Source organism: Lathyrus oleraceus, chromosome 6, assembly GCF_024323335.1.
Source record: "Lathyrus oleraceus cultivar Zhongwan6 chromosome 6, CAAS_Psat_ZW6_1.0, whole genome shotgun sequence".
Classification (NCBI taxonomy): domain Eukaryota; kingdom Viridiplantae; phylum Streptophyta; class Magnoliopsida; order Fabales; family Fabaceae; genus Lathyrus; species Lathyrus oleraceus.
The window spans coordinates 115,922,035-115,932,187 of NC_066584.1; the positions used below are offsets into that span (position 1 = coordinate 115,922,035).

At 34.7% G+C, this 10,153-nt stretch overlaps 1 pseudogene; it reads right to left on the reverse strand.

The window, feature by feature from the left end:
• Positions 1–381: 381 nt before the first annotated feature.
• Positions 382–1,270, reverse strand: LOC127094316 (uncharacterized; annotated as a pseudogene).
• Between the last annotated feature and the right edge of the window lie 8,883 nt (positions 1,271–10,153).

Sequence of the window (10,153 nt, forward strand, 5' to 3'; positions counted from 1 at the left end):
TATGAGATTTTTGGTATTGGTAAATCAATGGAAGAATGAGCCCCCATTTATAAGAAATTGAGTGGGTGAAATGGACGAACTCCAAACAAATAATGCAATGTAGTTACTCCCTCCGCCCCATAATGCGTGACCCATTTGGAATAAAAGAGTGTCCTAAAATGAATGATCAATTTCAATTTCCAATGCATTTTTTCCAATTTTATTCTCTAATTAATATTACTTTCATCATTCTCAATACATAATAAGGATACTTTAGTAAAAATATCATTCTCTCTCTCAATTATTCTTTTTTCTTAATCTATGTAAAATGGTCAACTGAGTCACTCATTGTGGGACGGGGGGAGTAAATAATAGATAATGATAGAAATCAGATTGAGTGGTTTAAATAGATGGACTCCAAACAAATAATGAAAGTGACAAAATACAAACAACGACTTGACAATATTTAATTTCCAATAGACTACGACTTAACTTTTCCAACAACTCTTTGCTCTGGTCATTGAGATGCTCATTTGAACTTAGATTCATAAACATCTTCATCTTCTTAGCCTCAGTACTTTCTTTCAACAATTGGTCAGCCTCCTTTTGTCTCATGGCTATTTTGTCCAATCGTTCTAACTCTTTCTCCTTAAATTATTTGAATTCATTCCACTCTTCATTGACCGATTCCAAGGTTACGCCCTTGCTTTTTTTTTACCCTTTACTTTAGTTGCATCCCTCCCCATTGGGTCAGCACTAGATCCTACAGAGTTGGAATCCCTTGCATCACTCTCGTGGGCTCTCTTAGATCCACTACTTCCAGAGCCAATATTTCTTCCTACCTGACTACCATAACATGGTTGACCATGAACAACGAGCTATTCTAACATTAAAAGTAAATGTAGACTCTTACCACTTGAATATTATTCATGCGCTTTTGCCAATACATCATTCTCCGACCACCTAATTTGTTGCATACGCTTAGCGTTATCATAAGCGCAGTCCATTTATTAAGTATTTTGTTCATGTAGTTGTAATGATTTATGCATGCAGCTCTATCATGAGGAGGATCAAATGAGCAATGCTCATTACAGTAATCAACAATTTTACCCCAATATGAATCACTCTTTTGGTTTCTCCCAACAACAATGTATGTTCCATACTTAATCCACCCCCTAATTAGAACAAAATTTGTATTAGTGGTCCATTTGGGGCTTTTCCGGCGAGCATGAGTTGAATCCTCTGCATTTGGAGTGGCTTTATGACCACCGCTCATGCCACCAAGAGCCATTTGTGTAGAAAATTCAGGAAATTCATCAAGTATGACATTAAGAACATTTTAATTTCCCATTGGAGTAGAATAATAATAAGAGGGTGTTTGAGATGAATATGACATCATTGATCTATAATATGGACGATAATTTGGATTAGATGACGGCATGATGAAATTTGGAGGAAATCCATAATTTGGTATATTTTGGGGACCTTGTTGGTTGGAAGATTGATTTCGAAATCTATAGTTGTTGGGATTTGGGTATTTGAAACGATAATTAGTAGAATTTTTGGTGTGAAAAAGGTTATTGTTGGGATCCATTTCATTAAAAAGATGTTTAGAGCTACAAAAAAAGTTTATTGGAGGCTAAATAGAAAAATTAGAGGGAAAAAAATCGATTTTTTTTCTGTGTCCAAATCAAATGAACCAAGTCTCTATTTATAGACAAAAAAATGATGAATTTTTGTGAAAAAAATTTGATTTACTATGAAATAATTAATCCCAAATAATTAGGATGAGATAAAAATCTGAAAAATCACAGCAACCAATAAGATTTCGCCGAGTATTTTACACGACTCTCACTCCCTCCTCATTCAACATGTTGAATCTTTTCAACACCAAATAATCCACTTCACTTTCAACACTCCATTCAACACCCCATTACAACCATTCAACAACTTAATAATTTTTTCAACTACTCCATTGTAAACGGTCTCATGGAAATTTTCAATCCACTCCATATATTTTTTCAAAGATATTTATATATATATATATATATATATATATATATATATATAATATATATATATATATATTATATATATATATATATATAATATATATATATATATATATATATATATATATATATATTATATATATTTGACCTTATTTAGAAAGATTCTTGCAATTAGTATGTTTATATGTTACGACTCAAATTTCCCTTCTCCCCATTTCTAGTTTCATTAAGAAATATAAAAATTCCAAAACCTCAAAACTTTTTAATTTTCATTCAAATCAAGTTATAAGGCTTACAAATTATTGCAAATAATATAAGAACTATCAAGTATGTTCAAATTTAGGCATAATTAGTTCCAAGTCCCTTAGCTTAATTTAATTTTTCGCTTTGATCCCCTAACTAAAAAAAGGTTATATATTGGTCCTCAAAGAATTGTTTCGTTACACAAAAAGGTCCTTCCTCTTAAAAATTAAGAAAAACATTAATATAGCTACGTGACATGACACATTGACAAACTGAGTCAGCATATATATTAAAAAAAAATTATTTAAACTAAAGAGGTTTTATTTTAGGAGGTTAAAAACCTCCACAAAATATTAATAATATGTAAAAAAAAATATCAAACACTTGCATGAATGAACAATGTATAGATCAAACAAATATCTGCAATAATATTTCCTAAATTAGTTTATATCTACAACAACAGCATATAGATCAAGTCAATCTTCAATTTGAAAATTTGACAGATGTAAAAGTGGCACCCGAACAACAATAGTTTTAGGTGGAACCTATCTTTCAACAAGAGGTCTTATCCTGGAAAGTGGACAATTTTGTAAATTTTATATTTCTTCAATAGATGTCGGTTCATAAACTCTCAAAGAGGATAAAAATGTATTCCACAATGGTCTCAATACGACTACAACAAACAACACCTTGTTAAACGAATAACAAAATAGAACTAAAGATAAAGAGACAAACAAAACAATGTATTCAACAAAAAAAATATATCAAATAACCATGTCCTATAGATACCAGGCTGCAATGTCTCTTGCATGTTGACACTTTAAACTTATTCGTTACAATTAAGACGCCTAACAATCTATGCGGTGAAACAGCTGCCAAAAATTCAATAAATCAAAACAAACAAAACAATGTATTTGTATTCCCTTGAAAAATTAAACAAAACAAAACAAATTAAGATACAAATTAATTTAATTGTATAAATTTAATTTGAATTGCTAATGATAGAGAAATTACCGATGATATAGAGTGAATTTTCCCAACGAAATTTGCAAACACTATGCAATTGTAAACTACTTAGATAGCCAAATTCAACCTTCTCTTCTTACTTTATACAAAAAATATATATAAATAAAAGTTCAATGCATGTGCTTGGATATGAATTCATACGGTAATAATAGAATGGTAAAGTACATGAAAAAGAGATAGAAGACGAAAAGTTGTAGATGAAAGAAAGAAAAATAGACAATAAAAAATAAAACAACAGGAGCAAACCATATATGCATCTAAATAAATCTGAAAGAAATGGAATTGATGATATCTGAAGCCACTACTTATGCGTCTAAACAGATATCTGAAAGGAATGAACTAGATACTACATGAAGCCATCTTTAGGAACACCATAGCCATTATAATACATCTAACCAACCATTACCTTAAGGTATCCTTAAACCAACATTTCACGAAATCTGCTACCACCCCGGACTAAGGAATGACATCAAGTAGAAATAACAGATCTAAAGGCATCAATTTGAAGACTATTTTGCAGATTATTTTGTTGGTTGGTATTTATTTTTTGTTGATCTATCAGGTTAAACACTCTCATGATTCAGAGAAAGAGAAAGAGAAAGAAGATGGTGGCTAGGGTTTTGAAAAGGGAGGAGAGAAATAGAGGAACTATATAAGAATATAATAGTAAAAAAACTCACGTAGATAAAAGTAAATCCAACTAGATTGCCATGTAGGTAAGAGTTAACGTTTTTTTATACAAAATTTAATGGAAAGAACCAATTAGATTAATATAATCGTTTTTAAAGGACTAATGTCATACCCTGATTTTTGCCCGGGCAGCTTAAAGACTTTCGTTAAGCATCCATAACAAAAAAAAAGCATGATGTGTAGACTCAAAACTTGGGAGGAGTTTTTACTAGATCAAATCTCCATAAACCCTAGTCTTTTGGTTTATAGCATTGGTGAATTTTCTCGCTTGCATGGAGAAATCATTTTTATCTTGAGGCATTTGATCAAGCATGATCATGCCTTGACCTTTTGGGGTTTATCACACGTACGGTTGACTAGGATATCCACTGGACTTCACACCTCATATCACTCTTGAATACTTACTCACTCAAAAGCCAGTGATTAATTCTTGTTACTTGTTTGCTAGTGTTTGATTCAGTGATATATTTGTTTGTTCATTTATTCCAATCATGGTGCAATTTGATTCAGGGGCTTGTCATCATTTGGACCATAGAATCCCTTACATATTTGTGCCATAATCTTTTTCCCAAGTCAATCTCAACTTCAATCTTATTTTCAAAAGTTCCGATTAAATTGATTCACAATCAATTTCAATCGCGAATTTACTTTTAAAAGTTTCAATTTAAATTGGTTCACAATCAATTCCAATTGTAATTTATTTTCAAAAGTTCCAATTTAAATTGGTTCACAATCAATTCCAATTGTAATTTATTTTTAAAAGTTTCAATTTAAATTGGTTCACAATCAATTCCAATTGTAATTTATTTTCAAAAGTTCCATTTAAGTTGATTCACAATGGACTTCATTTGTAATTTATTAAGTTGGTTCATCATCAGTTTCAATTGTAATCTATTTTCAGAGTTCCAATTTGAGTTGGTTGAAAATCAGGGTCGAATACTAAAGTTGTCCTTTTTTTCAAGAGATTAGTTTAACCTTGGGGAATCATTCGCATTTATTGTCGAATTAGCGTTGGAGATCATTCGCTTTCTCTTTATCATTGTTATTTCCAATTTAACGCTAGAAGTTCTCAAGCATATGCAAAGGTTGTTTCATGCATGATTATTTTTAAAGGTAATCGTCCAATTAGTAATTATTAAGATAACGAATTTACAAACTCACAAATCCTTTACCCAAAGTTCCCAAATACACTTTTAAAGAAAGAAAACCCAAAGTTAACAGTTGAAAGAAAGCCTAAGTGTCCATAAGGCACATGTTGCCATCCAAATTACAAACCAACAAATAGAATTACAAGCCTATGTGATTAGCGCCTTGCTAATACGGCTTTGGCAAAGAGAGTGAAAGGTAATCGAAGCATCCAACCTTTGGATTTTCCTTTACTTCACTTTCGTTTGATCATGCCACACGTGATGAATACCTGCCATGACATTCCAAAGAAAAAGAAAAAAAACAAATTAAGATAAGCATATCATTTGTAATAAAAAAAATAGGGTAATTCTAATTTAATCCTAATACGATAAGGTACCACAAGTTTGATTCCCCAGCGAGAAGTAGTGGCAACGCCACTCAAAACAACTTCCACAGAATCAGGGATGCGCAAAAATCCCTAACAGATTTAGTACTATCAGCAAAAAAAATAGCTCACCAATTCTTATCCTAAGAAGAAACTCTCCTATAAAAGGAGACGGAAATAAGGAATCTAGGGAGGATTTTTTGGAGACCCTACTAAAACGCTGTCGAACTCAATTCCGAAAATCACACACAAAGCTTGAAAATCCTAAGTTACTTAAAGTTTCTCATTGAAACTCTGAAGTAATTGAGCTAAACCACAAAACACGAAAAAGGAGAGAGTTTAAAGAAAAGGGGGAAACTTATCTGAATCGCGTCGGAGAAGACCTCGCCGCCGGACCCGCTCCAATCAAGTAGTCTTCTTCTCCCTCCTTTGCTTGAAATCTTCATACCATTGCATTCACCTCTTTGAACTGAGTAAAAACCCCTTGATAATTTCATTAAATCGTAACTGTTGAGGGTCTAACTCCAAAATTAGGGTTTTATGTCTGAACTGTTCTTGTTGTTGTTTTTGTTTTGATTTGTTGGTTAAAAGGAGGTTAGGGTTTTGTTTGGTTGCGTTGAGTATCGTTTGGTTGAGGTTTGAGTTTGTTCATTTCGTTTTGAGTATCGATCAGGTCGTTTGAGATTGATTTAGGGAAAGTTAAGGCCGGATTTGGATTCTCCGGCCAAAACGAGGTGGGGTTGGTGTTTGTGTTTTGGAGTTTTGAGGTGGTGTTTGGCCGGAGAAGAAGGTGGCGCCGCCGTCGGCGGCCGGCCACCACCGTCTTCTCCGGTGGGTTCTCGTCTTCCCCGATGGATATTTGCAGAGCAGGAGAGAGCTCTGGTTGAAGAGAGACATTTGAGTTTACCAAATTAACTCTCTCTCTCTCTCTCAAAAGTCGTTCTTATACATTGTTAAACTTTGCGTGCATGGAGGCCAAATGGCCCGTCCGGGTGTCGCCACGCGTGGTTGACTGTTGGGTCAACCATGGGATGCCATGTGGATCCCCCACCATAGTGCTAGGCAGGGCTCATCTATCATGTCGTCCATCGCGTTTGACCAGAGTCAGATCAACAGATCTGACGGTCAGGTGTGCATCCATGAGTCAACACGGTTGACTGGTTTTTTCTTTAGGGCCTTTCTGAATTTGGAATGGGCCATTTTGCTTAAGGCCCACATCCGTTTTTCTCGTGGCACATCCCTGGTGCTAGGTCTGGCAGTGCCCATTTGGGCTTAGTCTTTATCCCAAGGCCCAACTGCTTTGTTTTTTTTATTTCTTTATTTTTTTAGCCCATGTTTAGTTTTTTATTTGATTTGAGTAGAGTTTTTATCCACCAATTAAATTCATATTATCATTATTATTAATGTCTAAGTTAATTATACAATTTACCACTATTTAATTAATTAATTTTATTATTATTACCATCATTTATTATTTAAATATAATTTAGATAATTACTCATTTTGTGGGATTTGTGTGCACTATTATTTTTTATTTATTTATTTATTTGTACAAATTATTGAGTTCATATGTATGGTGTGCTACAATCATGACAAGCTATTTCAATTTCACCGATTTAAAACCATTCAAATCAATTTCAAGGATAAACCACAAACTTCTCGATTCAATGTCGAGCTCATTCCCCAAATGCCTTTGTAAGACAATTGCTTTTAAGCATCGCCATCAACCTCACATAGCTTATTCTTGGGCTTTCTTACAATGAGATCTAGTCGATTATTAATTAATCGATTAGATGATTGATTCACTAATTATAACCTAATTTATCCACCAACACATATATTCGAACCTCGATCCAATATCGAGTATTTTTATTCAAAATTAATTAAAACATCTAATTATGATTAAATACTATTTCGTTTAGAAATGAAAAGGGGAATGGTTTTGAGCCTTCAACTCCTCTCCTCGATTATTTGAATACGAGCTCTCTTACTCGGTTAGTCGAATAATTGTCATTTCTATCCGCATAAACATAATTAAATCGAATCATTTTTGTAATAAGAAATGAAAAGGGAGATGATTTTGAGCCTTAAACTCCTCTCCTCGATTGTTTGAATACGAGTTCTCTTACTCGGTTAGTCAAATAATTGTCATTTCTCTTAAAAACTTCTAAACCCGATTAAATCAAAATACTTTTATAATAAGCTAAATAAAAAGGGAGATGACTTTGAGTTTTCAACTTCTCTCCTCAATTGTTTGAATACGAGTTCTCTTACCCGGTCAGTCGAACAAATTGTCATTTTTCCGCAAATTAATAAATTAATCAAATCATTTCATAATAAACTATATGAAAAGGGAGATGGTCTTGAGTCTTCAATTCCTCTTCTCAAATGCTTGTATATGAGTTGTCTTACTCAGCCATTCGAGTACTTGTCGTTTATTCTAAGACACATCAACCATACATAAACCTATTTTCATAATCACTCAGATGAAAAAGAAAGTGGTCTAGAGTCTTCTATTCCCTTTTCCAGTTATTAGGATACGAGTTGTCTTACTCGACTGTCCGAGTAATCATCATCCATTTAAAATACCTTAATTATTATCAAATCCTTTCACAATTAAGGATGAAATGGAAGATGGTCTAGAGCCTTCGATTCCTCTCCTCGACTATTAGGATACAAGTTGTTTTACTCGACTATCCGAGTAATTGTCATCCAACAAAACATCTAACATATTAATCCAACTTGTCACCCTCGTGTTACCAAAACTCTTTTCAGAAAGAACACTGTTTAATCCCTTCTAATGCGCACAACAAACTAGTGCTTAAGCCTCCGCCGAGAGTAAACAAGCCAATGTTTAGCCTTTAGAACGCGATCTAAACAGTCGTTCACTAAAAGACACCAACCAACCGTAGTTTCCCGAACTACGAATGCTCTGATTTCCTTATTGCACCATAAGGATACGTAGGCACGAGATTGCGAGATCTTGGCGAGCACACTAATAAAAAACCTCCCTTTTCCCCCTTCTGAGGTTTCCGTTCATCACTGTTTTCAATATTATTATCACTCAAAGAAAACAAACAACATTAACTAACACTCAAAATTGTAAATTAAACTAAAAGGTTCCCGTTGAGTACAACGGACGTGAGGGGTGCTAATACCTTCCCCTTGCGTGATCGACTCCCGAACCCGAATATGGTTGCAACGACCATTATTCTATTTTCTAAAGGTTTTATCGATATTTTCCTATTCCTTCATTGGGATAAATAAAGTTCGATGGCGACTCTGTTCGAACTAAATTTTTTTCGCGACCATCGTGAGGAATCACATTTTTCGAGGTGCGACCGATGGCGACTCTGCTGGGGACTAGCTCCAAGCAAGAGAGGGTGAAGCCTAACTTAGTCCAGTTTCTGTATTGAGTGTTAATCTTGTTTGTTTGTTTGTTATCTTTATTCTGTTATTATTATTCTGTGGTAATTATTGTTTTGCGATTTATTGGCTATGTCTTATTTGGGGCTCTCTGTTAGTGGCGCTTTGTGAGATAGGATCTCTACCTGAGTCTGAGAAAAACCATAAGTTTAAGTTGGTGGTTGCGTAGTGGACGTCCACAAGGAGTCTTCCTTGTTGGGAAGATACGAAGACGCTGCCTAGAGGAGATTCTTTTGAGATATTATTGCCCGACGAGTCTTCGTCACGATGATAGTATTCTCAAGTTGGATCAATGACTCTAGGGACCTTTTAACCCACTATATCCGGCGGTTATGTAGTATTTACCTAAAAAGTTTCAGACTTGTTGGGTTAATATGAAAGCCCCAATCAGATGAGATCCCTTAGACGTATTACTACCTTACAGTAATATTCCCAACCTCGATCTATGACTCTGAGAACCTTATTAGAACCTTGGACTCGAGAGTTGTGTAGTATGGACCCACTATGAGTCTTCCTCTTTGGGACCATACGAAGGCATCACCTAGACGAGACTCTTTTTAGAGACGTTATTGTCAGATGAGCCTTCGTCATGACAATAACTTTCCTAAATAGTGATTGATGACTTTGGGAACCTACTAACTTTAGTACCTTCCAAAAGGGTTGTTTAGTAATCAAGGATACCCATTCTCACGGCCCGTATGTTGACTTACCTGTGGCATGCATAACATTATTCATAACATAACATTCATATTATTTTATTTCCAAGGATCCTGATCTAAGAAGCTTGCGTGACTTTGTCTCCCAAATGCACCCGGTATACAGAATCAATTTTGGGAAAAACTATGGCAATCTGCTCAACATCCTCAACCAAAGAGTGGATCATACAACCTTAGTCACTCTAGCCCAATTCTATGACCTACCTTTAAGGTGTTTCACATTCCAAGATTTCTAGCTAGCACCAATGCTGGAAGAATTCGAGCATCTTGTTAGGATTCCTATGAAGAACACGCCATTGTTTGAAGGGGTGGATGAATCTTTGCCACCTGAGGTCATTGCTAGAGTGCTTCACATGGACGAAAGGGAAGTTGAGGCTAACCTAGAGGTCAAAGGGAATACCAAAGGGTTTTCACTAAGTTTTCTCTTGGAAAGAGCTCATACCCTATTAAAAGCAGAAAGTTGGGACGCTTGTTACTCTGCTATTGCATTAACTATCTATGGCATCACCCTGTTCCTAAATATGGATGGTTTCATAGACATGGCTGCT